This window comes from Stenella coeruleoalba, assembly GCF_951394435.1.
Source record: "Stenella coeruleoalba genome assembly, chromosome: 1".
In the NCBI taxonomy this organism is placed as follows: Eukaryota; Metazoa; Chordata; class Mammalia; order Artiodactyla; family Delphinidae; genus Stenella; species Stenella coeruleoalba.
This window is the reverse complement of record NC_137169.1, coordinates 78,073,806-78,093,648: the sequence shown is the minus strand read 5'-3', so window position 1 is coordinate 78,093,648 and position 19,843 is coordinate 78,073,806.

Below are 19,843 nucleotides of genomic sequence, written 5' to 3'. Positions count from 1 at the left end.
TAAATGGAATCAAACAACAGGCATTCTACTGTGTCTGGCTCCTTTCACTCAACATTACCACTGGGAGATTCATTCATGTTGTTGGATATAACTGTAATTTTGTAATTTTCATACTGTAAGTCTTTTATAGAGATTATAAGGAGTTATAAGTTATACTGTGAAACATACTACAATGTACTTCTCTAGTTACTGTTGGTTAACAATTTGGCTATTTTCACTGTTGAAGTATTATAAATATTGATGATATGATCATTATATGCATCTCTTTGGTGTACATGTGCATCCATTTCTGATAGCAATATATTTAAGAGTGAAATGGCCAAGTCCTTGGGTGCTTATGTTAAACTTTAGTATTAATATATAATGCCAGACAGTTTTCCTAACTGGTGGACTCTACTGTCTGTTGCTGCATAATAAACACCCAAAACCTACTGGATTAAAGCAACAATTATTTTATTTCTCGCAATGTTGTGAGTTGGGTGGGTAGTTCTTTACCTGGTCTCATTCACATGGCTGGTGGGACCAGTTCTTACCACCTGGTATCATTCATGTGGCTGCATTCCACTAGTCAATCAGTAGGAGGTGGAGGACCCTGCATTGCCTCATCCACGTGTCTGTGGCCTCAGTGAGATGGCCTGAAGACTGAGACCTCTCTCTTCACATGGACTTTCATCATCAAGTCATCTAGTCCACATTTTCTGAGTCAGCCATTGATTGATTCCCATTTTATCACGGTATGCTTCATGCTATGAAGTTGAACAGACCATCACCTTGTCCAACAAATCTTGTAGGCCTGTTGTAAGAGGAAATGGGTCCTGATCATAGGGAAAAAAATGGCTCTTTTACCGCTTTCCTCTGAAGAGTTGGGAAACTAAATAGGGGACGGGATTGGCATCCTTTTAGAAATAAGCCCTCAGTGTGAGCAGGTCAGAAATAATCAACTCTACACTGGAAGCAAATCATTCTTCATTATAGGGTAAGACTGAAAACCAAGGTGTTATGTTTTGTGTTTATTTGTATCTCAAAGAGCTGACAAATACTGGATCATGATCACCTCAAGTTATCAAGATTGAGACATTGAAATTAAAAACACACAAAAAAGACTACTAACAGAAGTCTTTCACTGCTTTTAACTCTACAAAAGTATCAAAATTATCAAATCACCTAGCCCTGGTTAAAGACGCCATGCCTACAATTGTGTAAATAAATACGCCATGTAGACTAGAATTCAGAGAAAAAATAAGCCATGATTCATCAGAGAATGTTTCATGATGGTAGCTTCATTACCTGAATGAATTTAAAGCAATATGCAAGCTAATACATATGGAAGTGATAAAGAATAAATTTAAAAAACGCAGAGAGATCAAAATCTGAAAACATGATTGAGTAAAAAATCAACAGAGTAAGAGTCACACTGAGGTATCAGGCCTGGGTGAACAACGTGCATGCAGAAACAGAGCAAAGATTAAGGACCAATGAGTGGGAAGACAAGATGGGCCTTGGCAGATCCAGGGGGCATCCTGTACAGTGAGAGGAGGAAGCCACTGGGGTGTCTGAATCCCTCCATCTGACCCAGACCCTGCCCAGGGACAGACTTAAGAGAATCCAGGACCAAGGCTTGGTTAGGACAGTGTATGTGTTTCGAAGTACAGAGATATATTTGACACATTTCTCCAGATGAAGACTACCGATTATTGACACTATATACCTGACCTGAAAAAGCTCAGTTTTGTTCATTCCAAAGATCTAAATGTGAAGAAGTAGAACTTCCAAAGCAAACTTTGTGATGAAGTTAGAAGATGTGAGATACCAGGGAAAAAAATTCATTTCCTGGAGAATGAGATGCAAAAAAAAAAAAAAAAGGATGGGAATACAATGTAGCACATCCTTCTGGAGAGGACTTTGTCCATATCTAAGAAAACCATATGCTCTTACCTTTTGACCCTGCCATCCCACTTCCAGTAATCTATCCTGGAGAAAGGGCTGCAACAATATGAAAATAAATATACACAAAATTTGTAGGTTTGTTCATTTCAGCATTGTTTGTAATTGCAAAATACTGAAAACAATCTAAATGTCCATACATAGAAAAGTGGTTAAAAAAACTCTGGCATATCCACACAGTGGTGTAAGCAGCTACAAAAGAATACAAAAGCTTTCTATGAATTTATATGCACAGCTTTCTATATATCTGTACTGTGAGAAATTTCATCTTAGAAAAATGTGTGTAATAAAACATACATGTATCTGTTCGTCTGTGGGAAGGAAATACAAGAAGAATAAACTGGGAACTAACAAAAGTGGGTGGCTGTATAGCATGAGTGGGAATGGTGTGGATAGAATAGAATGAAAGGTGATGTTGGAATAGAACAGTAAACTGAAGAAGTGGCATTTCTCTGAGTACACCTTTTTGGAAAGTTATGACTCTTATGAACCATGTTTCTCACACTCAGAATATAAATTATTCAAATCAATCAATGTGATAAAGGCAAATTTGAGTGCAAGCAGGAACAAATAACCCTGACTGTATTATAAATGAATAAGTTAACCACACTGGAGAAGGTGGAGAAAGAAAGAACTAATCTAATCAACTTTGGAATGCAGTGTTCTGACTATATACGTAAGGTTAAAGACAAAAAGAAATATACACTGATAACGTACTCTGGATAGTAAATTTACTTATCACAGAGGTATGTATCAGCAATTTTGAAACTACTTTATGTATCTATGTACTAAGATGGAACATATAAGCAAATTTATTATGGATAATGAGAGCCAGGTCTCTCATGTCAAGAGAAATTAGTTAAAAATAAAGAAAGAGAAAAGCTTGAATAAACCTTATTGTATTTTATTGGTATGGGAAATATCAGCAGGAAATCAAGGTTATATGTAGAAATGGATAAAGAATAAATATAGATATGCATATTCATGTTAGTATATATAAATGTATTTCTTCTTAACTCTGCCCTCTGAGAGAGGCTAGAAGTAATGCACACACCTAGTGTGACATCTTCATGTATAATTTTGTTATCCAACATAAGGAATCAGGCAATACTGGAGAAATGTTTAATTTCAGTGTTGAAGCAAGGCAGATTCTAGATGGGCCTAGGATGTCTTGTGGTGTCAGAAAGTAAGGAAGTGCTCAAAACATGATGGGAGCATGCCCAAAATAGCCAAGAACCAGCTTGAAGAAGCTCTAAATGAACAAATATAGGACAAGTTGAGCAAAATAAATAAATAATGATAATAAAATATTAAACCCCACAGAATTAAACAATACTTGAGCCCATACTAAATTAACTAAGTAATTGAATGAGTAAATACTTAAATGTAGGAGAAGGGACACCCTCTTCCCTAAAATGAACTTGAATCAATAAATGTAGATGAAATGAATAAAAATCATCTTTAGACAAACAACACAGTAATAATTTTTCAAGCAAGAATCACCAAGGTATGCTAAAAGTAGCAGCTTTAAAAATTGATATTAGGGCTTCCCTGGTGGCGCAGTGGTTGAGAGTCCGCCTGCCGATGCGGGGGACGCAGGTTCATGCCCCGGTCCGGGAGGATCCCACATGCCGCGGAGCGGCTGGGCCTGTGGGCCATGGCCACTGAGCCTGCACGTCTGGAGTCTGTGCTCCACAACGGGAGAGGCTACAGCAGTGACAGGCCCGCGTACTGCAAACCAAACAAACAAACAAACATTGATGTTAAAGTATGCTGACAATGCACTCTCATAGTATGAGTATTTCCCCAAATAGTACTTTTTAATTAGAAAGAAGTAAATGATAACTTTACAGTGAGGAAACGTGACAGACACCACCTTAACCTGTGATTAAAGTTACAGTCAAAACTTCACAGTAAATCACATTAACAAATCATTTGCACAATGTACTGAACATGGAAGAACATCACTTCCAAGTCATTCTTGCCAAAAATGTATATCTTAAATCAAATCATGGGGAAACATCAGAAATACCCAAATCAGAGATTTTCTACAAAGTGGTTGACCAGTACTCTTCCAAAATGTCAAAGTCAAGAAAGACCATGTAAAAGTGAGAAACTGTCAAAGAGGAGAGAAGACTAAGGAAACCTAATGACTAAATGCAATGAGGGTCCTGGACTGGATTGTAGGAGCAAAAAGAACATTACTGGGGAAAGTTGTGAAATGCAAATAAGGTGTACAGATTGGTTAAAGGTATTGTATCAACTTTAAAATCCTGTTTCAATTATTGTTTTATCACAGGCAACAAAAGCAAAAATAGAATAGTGGGACCACATCAAAGTAAAAATCTTCTGTACAGGAAAGGAAACAATTAACAAAGTGGAAAGGCCTCCTAAAGAATGGGAGAAAATATTTGCATACCATGTATCTGATAAGGAGTTAATTTCCAAACTATGCAAAAAACTTCAACTCAGTATCAAAAAAACAAGCAAACAAATAACACCATTAAAAAATGACAAAGGACTTGAATAGGCATTTCTCTGAAGAAGACAGAAATGGCCAACAGGTATATGAAAAGATCCTCAACATCATTAATCATCAGGGAAATGCAAATTAAAAACCACAGTGACATATCACATCTCACCAGTTAGGATGGCCATTATCAAAAAACAGAAGATAAATGTTTTCAAGGATAGAAGAAATAGAAACCTTTGTGTACTGCTGGTGAAAATGCAAAATGGTACAGCCACTATGGAAAACAGTATGCAGGCTCTTCAAAAAATTAAAAATAAAACTATTTCTTCTAGATTTTCCAGTTTGTTGGCATATAATTCTTCATAAAAGTCCTAGGATCCTTTTTATTTCTGTGGAATCAGTTGTATTGTTTCCTTCTTCACTTCTGATTTTTATTATTTGAATCTCCTCTCTTACTTTCTTAGTCTAGCTAAAGGTTTACCAATTTTGTTTGTATTTTCAAAAATAATTCAGTTTTGTTGACATTTTCTATTGTGTTTTCAGTTTCTATTTCATTTATTTCTACTCTGATCTTTGCTATTTCTTTTTGTTCTTCTAACTTTAGGTTTAGTTTGTACTTCTTTTTCTAGTTCTTTGAGGTGTAAAATTAGATTGTTTATTTGAGATATTTTTCCATTTGTCTGCTAATATAGATGTTTATCTGTAAACTTCCCTCTTAGAACTGAATTTGCTGCATCCTACTAGTTTTTGTATGTTGTGTTTTCCTCTTTGTTTGTCTAAAGATATATATTTTTTAATTTCTCTTTTTGTTCTCTGATTGCAATGGCTAGGACTTCCAAAACTATATAGTGAATAGTTGAATAATAGTGGCTAGTGTGGATATCCTGTCTTGTTCCTGATCTTAGAAGAAATGCTTGCAGTTTTTTACCATTGACAATGATGTTTGCTGTGGGTTTGTCATATATGGCCTTTATTATGTTGAGGTAGGTTCCCTCTATGCACACTTTCTGGAGAGTTTTTGTCATAAATGGCTGTTGAATTTTGCCCAAAGCTTTTTCTGCATCTATTGAGATTATCATATGGTTTTTATTCTTTAATTTGTTGATGTGGTGTATCACACTGATTGATTTGCAGATATTGAAAAATTCTTCCAGCCCTGGGATAAATCCCACTTGATCATGGTGTATGATCCTTTCAATGTGTTGTTGGATTCTGTTTGCTAGTATTTTGTTGAGGATACTTATGTCTATGCTGATCAGTGATATTGGCCTGTAATTTTCTTTTTTTTGACATCTTTGTCTGGTTTTGGTATCAGGGTTATTGTGGCCTCTTAGAATGAGCTTGAGAGTGTTCCTTCCTCTGCAAATTTTTGGAAGAGTTTGAGAACGGTAGGTGTTAGCTCTTTTTTAAATGTTTGATAGAATTAGCCTGAGAAGCCGTCTGGTCCTGGACTTCTGTTTGTTGGAAGATTTTTAAACACAGTTTCAATTTCAGTACGTGTGATTGGTTTGTTCATATTTTCTGTATCTTCCTGGTTCAGTCTTGGAAGATTGTACCTTTCTAAGAATTTGTCCATTTCTTCCAGGTTGTCCATTTTACTGGCATACAGTTGCTTGTAGTAATCTCTTATGATCCTTTGTATTTCTGGGGTATCCGTTGTAACTTCTCCTTTTTCATTTCTAATTTTATTGAATTGAGTCCTCTCCCTTTTTTTCTTGATCAGTCTGGCTAAAGGTTTATCAATTTTGTTTATCTTCTCAAAGAACCAGCTTTTAGTTTCATTGATCTTTACTACTGATTTCTTTATCTCTATTTCATTTATTTCTGCTCTGACTTTATAATTTCTTTCCTTCTACTAACTTTGGCTTTTGGAAAAGAAGAAGTAAAACTGTCACTGTTTGCTGATGACACGGTACTATACATTAAAAAAACCCTAAAGATGTTACCAGAAAACTACTAGAGCTCATCAATGAATTTGGTAAAGTTGCAGGATACAAAATTAATTCACAGAAATCTCTTGCAGTCCTATACACTAACAACGAAAGAACAGAAAGAGATATCACAAAACAATCCCATTTACCATCGCATCAAAAAGAATAAAATACATAGGAATAAATCTACCTAGGGAGGCAAAAGACCTATACTCAGAAAACTATAAGATATTGGTGAAAGAAATCAAAGATGACACAAACAGTTGGAAAGATATACCATGTTCATGGATTGGAAGAATCAATATTATGAAAATGACTATACTACCCAAAGCAATCTACAGATTCAATGCAATCCCTATCAAATTACCAATGGTATTTTTCAGAGAATTAGAACAAATAATTTTACAATTTGTATGGAAACACAAAAGACCCTGAATAGCCAAGGCAATCTTGAGGAAGAAAAACAAGCTGGAGGAATCAGGCTTCCTGACTTCAGACTATACCACAAAGCTAAAGTCATCAAAACAGTATGGTACTGGCACAAAAACAAAAATATAGATTAATGGAACAGGATAGAAAGTCCAGATATAAACCCATGCACCTATGGTCACCTAATCTATGACAAAGGAGGCAAGAATATACAATGGAGAAAAGACAGTCTCTTCAATAAGCGGTGCTGGGAAAACTGGACAGCTACATGTAAAAGAATGAAATTAGAACACTCCCTAACACCATACACAAAAATAAACTCAAAATGGATTAAAGACCTAAATATAAGGCTGGATACTATAAAGCTCTTAGAGGGAAACATAGGCAGAACACTCTCTGACATAAATCACAGCAATATCTTTCTCAGTCTACCTCTACCTCCCATTAAAAACAAAAATAAACAAATGGGACCTAATTAAACTTAAAAGCTTTTGCACAGACTTGGGAGCACCCTCCTTGCCAGCCCCTCCTCGGGAGAAGGGCTTCACACCAAGCTGACACACTTTGTCCCTGCACAGCCCCCGTCCACCACCCTGTGGCTGCCCCACTGGCCGAAAAGTTTCTCCAGGTACGGAATTCCGGGCTTGGCTACCACCAGCATGGAGTGTGAGCACCAGTCTGGAGCCAGCCTGCCTGATGCCTTGGAGCAACAGATATGTCAGAAACTGAAGCAAGAAAGTACTCGGCAGAGGGCAGAGTCAAGATGGCAGACTAGGAGGATGCAGAATTTGTGTCTCTGCACAACTAGGGCACCTACCAGGCACTGCTGGGGGACCACGGACAACTAATGGGTTGGGAGGAAACCCCAGCGACTGGGTAGGACGTGGGATGTGGGGAAAGTGAAGGGGGAGGAGAAGTGGAGGTGGGATGGGACTGGTGCCCTGAGGGGCGGCTGGGGGTGGGGGGAAGGGATCCCACGCCCAAAGTGGGAATTGGTGGACCACTGGGAGGGCAGAGGATCAAAGGGAGTGTGGCCAGGTTCCCCCTGTACACTTGGCCCCTGGGAGCCTGTTGAGATCCCAGGCCTGATCCTCTGCCCAACAAGGCCCCCTCCAGCCACATGGGTCCTGAGGGAGTGGGAGGGAGGGAAAGGGGAGCAAAAGTAAAGGCCAGACCTACAGTATGAGCACCCCTGAGGGGTGGCTGGGGGAGGGAAGGAGTTCCTACCCCAAGTGGGACCCACCCATAGTTAGGGGTCCAGCAGCGATGGGGGAGATGGTGGGGGGGTGGTGCCGAGGAATGGAAGGGAATGTGGCCAGCACTTTACCTGTCCACTTAGGCACTGGCGAGCCTGTTAGTCTCCGAGCCTAATCCTCTGCCCTTGGACCCTCCCTCCTGCCGCACAGAGCCCAAGCCCCGCCCCTACACCCCCACTCAGGGCCCTACCTCTACACTTGGAGACCCCCTCTGAGACCCCCTCCAGTGCACTGGGCCTAAACCTCACCCACACACCCTCACTCAGGGCCCTACCTCCAAACTCCAGAACGCCACAGTCCAGAGGCCCTCCTTTCCACGCGCTGCCTCTCCCCTTCCACGCAGGTCCTAAGCAGAGGCCCCACCCCACACTTGAATGACACCTCACCTAGGCCCTGCCCCCAAGGCCATTTCCGGCCGCATGGGTCCTGGGCCTAGGCCCCGCCCCAAGCTCAAACGTCACCCCCTCACCTGCCTAGATCCTTCCCCACCCTAAACCCCACCACTGCCTAAGTTCCACCCCTGCCTAAACTCTGCCCCCATAGCCAAGGCTTTTTTTTTTCTTTTTTCCTCTTTTAGATTGGGGTTCTCTTTCACCTTGTTGATTCATTGTTGTTGATTCATTTATATTTTTATTTTTCCTAATAAATCATTTATTTTTCTGATTTTATTTTATTCTTTATACTTTGTTATTGTTTTCTCCTTTTGGCTTCTTTCTCCTGCCACCCTCCCCCGCCATTTTGGGTTTTTTTTTCTTTTTTCTGTTATGGTTTTATTTTACCTTGTTGCAGTTGTTTCAATTATGTTTTTGTTTTTCTTAATATACTTTTTATCTTCCTAATGTTATTTTGTTTCTTATTCTTTGATATTATACTGCTCCTTTTTTTTTTTGCCATGCCACGCAGCTTGCAGGATCTTGGTTCCCAGGCTGGATGTTGGGCCCAAGCTCCTGTGGTGGGAGCTCTGAGTCCAAACTGCTGGACTAACAGAGAACCTCAGACCCCAGGGATTATTAATCAGAGTAAGGCCTCCTGGAGGTCCTAGTCTCAGCACCAAGACCCAACTGTATCCAACTGCCTGCAAACTCCAATACTGGACGCCTCAGGCCAAACAACCAGTAAGACAGGAATACAGCCCCACCTATCAAAAAAAAAAAATTAAACGAAAAAAATATGTTAAAGACAAAAGAGCAAGGTAAAAACCTACAAGACCAAATAAATGAAGACAAAATAGGCAACTTACCTGAAAAAAGAATTCAGAGTAATGATAGTAAAAAGGATCCAAAGTCTCGGAAACACAATGGAGAAAATACAAGAAACATTTAACAAGGATCTAGAAGAACTAAAGGGAAAAACAAACAATTTTTTTTGATGATGAGCAACATCAATGATGTTGATGAACAACACAATAACTGAAATTAAAAATACTCTAGAAGGAAATCAATAGCACAATTACTGAGGCAGAAGAACGGATAAGTGAACTGGAAGATAAAATGGTGGAAATAACTGCCAGGGAGCAGAATTACGAAAAAAGAATGAAAAGAACTGAGGACAGTCTCAGAGACCTCTGGGGGGAACATTAAACACACCAACATTAAGATTATAGGGGTCCCAGAATACGAAGAGAAAAAGAAAGGGTCTGAGAAAATATTTGAAGAGAATAGAGTTGAAAATTTCCCTAACATGGGAAAGGAAATAGTCAATCAAGTCCAGGAAGCACAGAGAGTCCCATACAGGATACATCCAAGGAGAAACACACCAAGACACATATTAATCAAACTATCAAAAATTAAATACAAAAAAAAATATTAAAAGCAGCAAGGGAAAAGCAACAAATAACATACAAGGGAATCCCCATGAGGTTAAAAGCTGATCTTTCAGCAGAAACTCTGCAAGCCAGAAGGAGGGGCAGGACATATTCAAAGTGATGAAAGGGAAAATCCTACAACCAAGATTACTTTACCCAGCAAGGATCTTATTCAGATTCGTCGGAGAAATTAAAACCTTTACAAACAAGCAAAAGTTAAGAGAATTCAGCACCACCAAACCAGCTTTACAAGAAATACTAAATGAACTGCTCTAAGCAGGAAGCACAAGAGAAAGAAAAGACCTACCAAAACAACCCCAAAACAATTAAGAAAATGGTAATAGGAACATACATATCGATAATTACCTTAAATGTAAATGGATTAAGTGCTCCAACCAAAAGACATAGACTGGCTGAATGGATACAAAAACAAGACCCATATGTATGCTGTGTACAAGAGACCCACTTCAGACCTAGGGACACATACAGACTGAAAGTGAGAGGATGGAAAAAGATATTCCATGCAAATGGAAATCAGAAGAAAGCTGGAGAAGCAATTCTCATATCAGACAAAATAGACTTTAAAATAAAGACTATTACAAGAGACAAAGAAGGACACTACATAATGATCAAGGGATCAATCCAAGAAGAAGACATAACAATTGCAAATATGTATGCACCCAACATAGGAGAACCTCAATACATAAGGCAAATGCTAACAGCCATAAAAGGGGAAATCAACAGTAACACAATAATAGTAGGAGACTTTAACACCCCACTTCCATCAATGGAGAGATCATCCAAAATGAAAATAAATAAGGAAACACAAGCTTTAAATGACATATTAGACAAGATGGACTTAATTGATATTTATAGGACATTCCATCCAAAAACAATACAATATACTTTCTTCTCAAGTGCTCATGGAACATTCCCCAGGATAGATCATACCTTGGATCACAAATCAAGCCTTGGTAAATTTAAGAAAATTGAAATCATACGAAGTATTTTTTCCAACCGCAATGCTATGAGACTAGATATCAATTACTGGATAAAACCTGTAAAAAATACAAACACATGGAGCCTAAATAATATGCTACTAAATAACCAACAGATCACTGAAGAAATCAAAGAGGAAATCAAAAATTACCTAGAAAAAAATGACAATGAAAAGATGACAACACAAAACCTATGGGATACAGCAAAAGCAGTTCTAAGAGGGATGCTAATAGCAATATAATCTTACCTCAAGAAACAAGAAAATTCTCAAATAAACAATCTAACCTTATACCTAAAGCAACTAGAGAAAGAAGAACAAAAAGAAAACCCCAAAGTTAGCAGCAAGAAAGAAATCATAAAGATCAGATTAGAAATAAATGAAAAAGAAATGAAGGAAACAGTAGCAAAGAGCAATAAAACTAAAAGCTGGTTCTTTGAGAAGATAAACAAAATTGATAAACCATTAGCCAGACTCATCAAGAAAAAATGGGAGAAGACTCAAATCAACAGATTTAGAAATGAAAAAGAAGTAAAAATTGACACTGCAGAAATACAAAGGATCATGAGAGATTACTACAAGCAACTAATGCCAGTAAAATGGACAACTGGGAAGAAATGGACAAATTCTTAGAAAAGTACAGCTTTCTGAGACTGAACCAGGAAGAAATAGAAAATATAAACAGACCAATCACAAGCACTGAAATTGAAACCATGATTAAAAATCTTCCAAAAAAGCCCAGGACCAGGTGGATTCATAGGTGAATTCTATCAAATATTTAGAGAAGACCTAACACCTGTTATTCTCAAACTCTTCTAAAATATAGCAGAGGGAGGAAGAATCCCAAACTCATTCTATGAGGCCACCATCGCCCTGATACCAAAACGAGACAAGGATGTCACAAAAAAAGAAAACTACAGGCCAATATCTCTGATGAACACAGATGCAAAAATCCTCGACAAAATACTAGCAAACAGAATCCAACAGCACATTAAAAGGATCATGCACCATGATCAAGTACTGTTGACCCCAGGAATGCAAGGATTCTTCAATATACGCAAATCAATCAATGTGATATACCATATTAACAAATTGAAGGATACAAACTATATGACCATCTCAATAGAGGCAGAAAAAACTTTCAACAAAATTCAACACCAATTTATGATAAAAACTCTCCAGAAAGTAGGCAAAGAGGGAAACTACGTCAACATAATAAAGGCCATATACAACAAACCCAGAGCCAACATCATTCTCAATGGTGAAAAACTGATAGCATTTCCTCTAAGATCAGGAAGAAGAGAAGATTGCCCACTCTCACCACTATTATTCAACATAGTTCTGGAAGTTTTAGCCACAGCAGAGAAGAAAAAGAAAGAAAAGGAATGCAAACTGTTTGCACATGACATGATACTATACATAGAGAATCCTAAAGATGCTACCAGAAAATACTAGAGCTAATTAATGAATTTGGTAGAGCAGCAGGATACAGAATTAATGTACAGAAAACTCTTGCATTGCTATACACTAATGATGAAAAATCTGAAAGAGAAATTAAGGAAACACTCCCATTTACCATTGCAACAAAAAGAATAAAATACCTAAGAATAAACCTACCTAAGGAGACAAAAGAACTGTATGCAGAAAACTATAAGACATTGATGAAAGAAATTAAAGATGATACAAGCAGATAGAGAGACATACCATGTTCTTGGATTGGAAGAATCAACATTGTGAAAATAACTATACTACCCAAAGCAATCTACAGATTCATTGCAATCCCTATCAAATTACCAATGGCATTTTTCACAGAACTAGAACAAAAAAAATTCACAATTTGTATGGAAACACCAAAGACCCCGAATAGCTAAAGCAATCTTGAGAACAAAAAACAGAGCTGGAGGAATCAGGCTCCCTGACCTCAGACTATACTACAAAGCTACAGTAATCAAGACAGTATGGTACTGGCACAAAAACAGAAATATAGATCAATGGAACAGGATAGAAAGCCCAGAGATAAACACACGCACATATGGTCACCTTATCTTTGATAAAGGAGGCAGGAATGTACAGTGGAGAAAGGACAGCCTCTTCAATAAGTGGTGCTGGGAAAACTGGACAGGTACATCTAAAAGTATGAGATTAGGTCACTCCCTAACACCATACACAAAAATAAGCTCAAAATGGATTAAAGACCTAAATGTAAGGCCAGAAACTATCAAACTCTTAGAGGAAAACATAGGCAGAACACTCTATGACATAAATCACAGCAAGATCCTTTTTGACACGCCTCCTGGAGAAATGGAAATAAAAACAAAAATAAACAAATGGGACCTAATGAAACTGCAAAGCTTTTGTACAGCAAAGGAAACCATAAACAAGACCAAAAGACAACCCTCAGAATGGGAGAAAATATTTGCAAATGAAGCAACTGACAAAGGATGAATCTCCAATATTTACAAGCAGCTCATGCAGCTCAATAACAAAAAAACAAACAACCCAATCCAAAAATGGGCAGCATACCTAAATAGACATTTCTCCAAGGAAGATATATAGACTGCCAACAAACACATGAAAGAATTCTCAACATCATTAATCATTAGGGAAATGCAAATCAAACTACAATGAGATATCATCTCACACCAGTCAGAATGGCCATCATCAAAAAATCTAGAAAGAATAAATGCTGGAGAGGGTGTGGAAAAAGGGAACACTCTTGCAATGCTGGTGGGAATTGGTACAGCCACTATGGAGAACAGTATGGAGGTTCCTTAAAAAACTACAAATAGAACTACCATACGACCCAGCAATCCCACTACTGGTCATATACCCTGAGAAAACCATAATTCAAAAAGAGTCATGTACCAAAATGTTCATTGCAGCTCTACTTACAATAGCCAGGAGATGGGAATAACCTAAGTGTCCATCATCGGATGAATGGATAAAGAAGATGTGGCACATATATCCAGTGGAATATTACTCAGCCATAAAAAGAAACGAAGTTGAGCTATTTGTAATGAGGTGGATGGACCTAGAGTCTGTCATACAGAGTGAAGTAAGTCAGAAATAGAAAGACAAATACTGTATGCTAACACATATATATGGAATTTAAGAAAAATAATGTCATGAAAAACCTAGGGGTAAGACAGGAATAAAGACACAGACCTACTAGAGAATGGACTTGAGGATATGGGGAGGGGGAAGGGTAAGCTGTGACAAAGCGAGAGAGTGGCACAGACATATATACACTACCAAACGTAAAATAGATAGCTAGTGGGAAGCAGCCGCATAGCACAGGGAGATCAGCTCGGTGCTTTGTGACCACCAAGAGGGGTGGGATAGGGAGTGTGGGAGTGAGGGAGATGCAAGAGGGAAGAGATATGGGAACATATGTATATGTATAACTGTTTCACTTTGTTATAAAGCAGAAACTAACACACCATTGTAAAGCAATTATTCTCCAATAAAGATGTTAAAAAAAAGAAACATAAAAAAAGAAAAGAAAAGAGGTAAATATTAACTAATCATGGATCAGACCAAAAAATTAAAGGGATAGAGAAATGAAATTTCTTTTCTTCTCCAAGAAGGAGGTAACTTAAAGTTAGATCCAACTGATTCATCTAAAGAATGTTTTCATTTCCTCTAACAGAACAGCCCTGATAACAAAGTTACAAAATTATAATTTTCAGCACCTACATAGAAATGGCCATTGTGATATTGTTTTCTCTTTTTTTGTTAGCCAACCATCAGGCCCAGTAACCTTGCTTTAGCTTCAGTGAAAGCTTCCGGTACTCATCAGCAGTGACGGGTTGTCCATTTGCTTCCAGCTCCAGGGAGAAATCTCTCAGAGTCCACACCAAGTCTGGAAAGAAGCTCACAAAGTCAGCTGAGTCTTTGGCCTCACGTTTACCAGGTGAGGATTTTGCCCTGATTCAATCTGTCAGTTCTGTCACATAGCTGAGATGTTAACATAGGAAAACTGCAGAAAAGGAGTAGCACCTTTTATGCTGTATTTTCTCCCAAAGCTTATCTAAAATAATTTTTCTTAATTAGTTTATTCATTAATTCATTCCACAAACATTTATTGAAAACTTACTATGGGAGACCTTCAAGATGGCGGAGGAGTAAGACATGGAGGTCACCTTCCTCCCCACAAATACATCAAAAAAACATCTACATGTGGAACAACTCCTACAGAACACTTACTGAATGCTGGCAGAAGACCTCAGACTTCCAAAAGGGCATTAAAATCCCCACGTACCCGGGTCGGGCAAAAGAAAAAAGAAAAAACAGAGAGAAATGAATAGGGACGGACCTGTGCTTCTGGGAGGGAGCTGTGAAGGAGGAAAAGTTTCCCCACACTAGGAAGCCCCTTCACTTGCAGGGACAGGGAGGGGGAAGCTTCGGAGCCTCGGAGGAGAGCACAGCAACAGGGGTGCAGAGGGCAAAGCAGAGAGATTCCCGCATAGAGGATTGGTGCCGACCAGCACTCACCAGCCCGAGAGGCTTGTCTGCTCACCCACCAGGGCGGGGGGGGGACTGGGAGCTGAGGCTTGGGCTTCAGAGGTCAGACTCCAAGATGACTGGGGTTGGTTGCATGAAGACAGCCTGAAGGGGGCTAGTGTGCCACAGCTAGCCAGGAGGGAGCCCGGGGAAAAGTCTAGACCTGCCGGAGAGGCAAGAAACCATTGTTTCAGGGTGTGCAAGAAGAGGGGCTTCCTGCTCCGTGTACCCACAGATGGCGGAGCAGTGCCTAAGCAAGCTCCAGAGATGGGCACGAACCGCGACTATCATCTGGGACCCCACAGACAGGCGTGGACCACTACCACTGCAACTGCTGCCACCAAGAATCCTGTATGCAAGCACAGGTCACTATCCACATCTCCCCTCTTGGGAGCCTGTGCAGCACACCACTGCCAGGGTCCCGTGATCCAGGGCCAACTTCCCTGGGAGAACACACGGCGTGCCTTAGGCTGTTGCAATGCCATGCCGGTCTCTTCCACTGCAGGCACACCCTGCATTCCAATTATGACTACCATACCCCTCCCTCTCCCAGGGCTGAGTGAGCAAGAGACACCTGATCAGCTGCTGCTTTAACCCCTTCCTGTCTGGGTGGGGAAAAGATGCCTGAAGGCACCCTACATGCAGAGACAGGGCCAAAACCAAAGCTGAACCATAGGAGCTGTGCAAACAAACAAGAGAAAGGGACATTTCTGCTACAGCCTCAGGAGCAGTGGATTAAATCCCTGCAATCGGCTTGATAAATCCTGCATCTGTGAAATACCTGAATAGAAAATGAATGTTCCCAAAACTGAGGTGGTGGGCTCTGGGAGCAACTATAGACTTGGGGTTGGGGTTTGCTTTGTGTGTTTGATTTGTTTTTGGTGTTATGTTTATCTTAGTTTTTAGGGCTTGTTTTCATTGGTGGGTTTCTTTATTTTTGGGGTTGCTCTCTTCTTTTTTTTTTCTTTTTCCTTGTGTGTGTGTATGTTTCTTTGCATGATTTTGTCTGTTTAGTTTTCTTTAACCATTTTTCCTGGGGTTCTGTCTGTTTGGTTTTTTTTTTCTTTTTATGAGTGTGTGTGTTTCTTTGTGTGATTTTATTTGTTTAGTTTTGCATTTACTGTTTGTTTTGGGGTGCTTTCTGTTATTGTTTTTTCTTCTTCTTTCTTTCTTTCTTTCTTTTCTTCCATGTCATGTGGCTAGCAGGGTCTTGGTGCTCCAGCCAGGTGTTGGGCCTGAGCCTCTGAGGTGGGAGAGCTAAATTCAGGACATTGGACCACCAGAGACCTCCCGGCCCCACTTAATATCAATTGGCGAGAGCTCTCCCAGAGATCTCCATCTCAATGCTAAGACCCAGCTCCACCAAACAACCAGCAAGCTCCACTGCTGGACACCCCATGCCAAACAACTAGCAAGACAGGAACACAAACCCACCCATTAGCAGAGAGGCTGCCTAAAATCATACTACGTTCACAGACACCCCAAAACACACTATCAGATGCAGCCCTGCCCACCAGAAAGACAAGATCCAGCTCCACCCACCAAAACACAGGCACCAGTCCCCCCCACCAGGAAGCCTACACAAGTCACTGAACCAACCTCACCCACTGGGGGCAGACACTAAAAACAATGGGAACTACAAACCCATAGACTGCGAAAAGGAGACCCCAAACACAGTAAGTGAAACAAAATGAGAAGACAGAGAATTATGCAGCAGATGAAGAAGCAAGGTAAAAACCCACCAGACCACACAAATGAGGAAATAGGCAGTCTACCTGAAAAAGAATTCAGAGTAATGATAGTAAAGATGATCCAAAATCTCAGAAATAGAATGGAAAAAATACAAGAAACGTTTAACAAGGACCTAGAAGAACTAAAGAGCAAACAAAGAATGATGAACAACATAGTAAATGGAATTAAAAATTCTCTAGAAGGAATCAATATAGCAGAATAACTGAGACAGAAGAATGTTTAAGTAACCTGGAAGATAAAATAGTGAAAATAACTACCACAGAGCAGAATAAAGAAAAAAGAATGAAAAGAATTGAGGACAGTCTCAGAGACACCTGGGGCAACATTAAATGCACCAACATTCAGATTATAGCAGTCCCAGAATAAGAAGAGAAAAAGAAAGTGTCTAAGAAAATATTTGAAGGACTATAATTGAAAATTTCCCTAACATGGGATAGGAAATAGTCAATCAAGTCCAGGAAGCACAGAGAGTCCCATACAGGATACATCCAAGGAGAAACACACCAAGACACATATTAATCAAACTATCAAAAATTAAATACAAAGAAAAAATATTAAAAGAAGCAAGGGAAAAGCAACAAACAACACACAAGGGAATCCCCATAAGCTTAACAGCTGATCTTTCAGCAGAAACTCTGCAAGCCAGAAGGGAGTGGCAGGACATATTTAAAGTGATGAAAAGGAAAAATTTACAACCAAGATTACTCTATCCAGCAAGGATCTCATTCAGAATTTGATGGAGAAATTAAAACCTTTACAGACAAGGAAAAGCTAAGATAATTCAGCACCACCAAACCAGCTTTACAACAAATGCTAAAGGAACTTCTCTAGGTAGGAAACACAAAAGAAGGAAAAGACCAGCAATAACAAATCCAAAACAATTAAGAAAATGGTAATAGGAACATACATATAGATAGTTACCTTAAATGTAAATGGATTAAATGCTCCAACCAAAAGACACAGACTCACTGAATGGATACAAAACCAAGACCAGTAAATATGCTGTTTACAAGAGACCCACTTCAGACCCAGGGACACATACAGACTGAAAGTGAGGAAATGGAAAAAGATATTCCATGCAAATGGAAATCAGAAGAAAGCTGGAGAAGCAATTCTCATATCAGACAAAATAGACTTTAAAATAAAGACTATTACAAGAGACAAAGAAGGACACTACATAATGATCAAGGGATCAATCCAAGAAGAAGATATAACAATTATAAATATTTATGCACCCAACATAGGAGCACCTCAATACATAAGGCAAATGCTAACAGCCATAAAGGGGAAATCAACAGTAATACAGTAATAGTAGGGGACTTTGACACCTCATTTCCACCAATGGACAGATCATCCAAAATGAAAATAAATAAGGAAACACAAGCTTTAAATGTCACATTAGACAAGATGGACTTAATTGATATTTATAGGGCATTCCATCCAAAAACAACAAAATAAACTTTCTTCTCAAGTGCCCATGGAACATTCTCCAGGATAAACCATATCTTGGGTGACAAATAAAGCCTTGGTAAATTTAAGAAAATCGAAATTGCATCAAGTGTCCCTTTGACAACAAACCCAAGAGACTAGATATTAATTACAGGAAAAACTGTAAAAAAATTTAAAAAAATGGAGGCTAAACAATACGCTACTAAATAACCAAGAGATCACTGAAGAAATCAAAGAGGGAATAAAAAAATACCTAGAAACAAATGACAGTGAAAACACGATGACCCAAAACCTATGGGATGCAGCAGAAACAGTTCTAAGAGGGAAGTATAGTCATACAGTCCTACCTCAAAAACAAGAAAATTCCAAATAAACAACCTAAACTTACATCTTAAGCAATTAGAGAAAGAAGAACAAAAAACCCTCAAAGTTAGCAGAAGGAAAGAAATCAGATCTGAAAGAAATGAAAAAGAAATGAAGGAAATAATAGCAAAGATCGTTCTCTGAGAAAATGAACAGAATTGATAAACCATTAGCCAGACTCCTCAGCGATAAAAGGGAGAAGACTCAAATCAACAGATTTAGAAATGAAAAAGGAGAAATAACAACTGACACTGCAGAAATACAAAGGATCATGAGAGACTACTACAAGCAACTCTATGCCAATAAAATGGAAAGCCTGGAAGAAATGGACAAATTCTTAGAAAAGTACAACCTTCTAAGACTGAACCAGGAAGAAATAGAAAATATGAACAGACCAATCACAAGTACTGAAATTGAAATTGTGACTAAAAATCTCCCAACAAACGAAAGCCCAGGATCAGGTGTCTACACTGGAGAATTCTATCAAACATTTAGAGAAGAGCTAAAACCTTTCCTTCTCAAAATCTTCCAAAATATAACAGAGAGAGAAACACTCCCAAACTCATTCTATGAGGCCACCATCACCCTGATACCAAAACCAGACAAAGATGTCACAAAAAAAAGAAAATTACAGACCAATATCACTAATGAAGATAGATGCAAAAATCCTCAACCAAAGACTAGCAAACAGAATACAACAGCACATTAAAAGGACCATGATCAGTTGGGGTTTATCCCAGGAATGCAAGGATTCTTCAATATACACAAATCAATCAATGTGATACAACATATTAACAAATTGAAGCATAAAACCATATGATAATCTCAATAGATGCAGAAAGAGCTTTTGACAAAATTCAACACCCATTTTTCATAAAAACTCTCCAAAAAGTAGGCATAGAGCAAACCTACCCCAACATAATAAAGGCCATATATGACAAA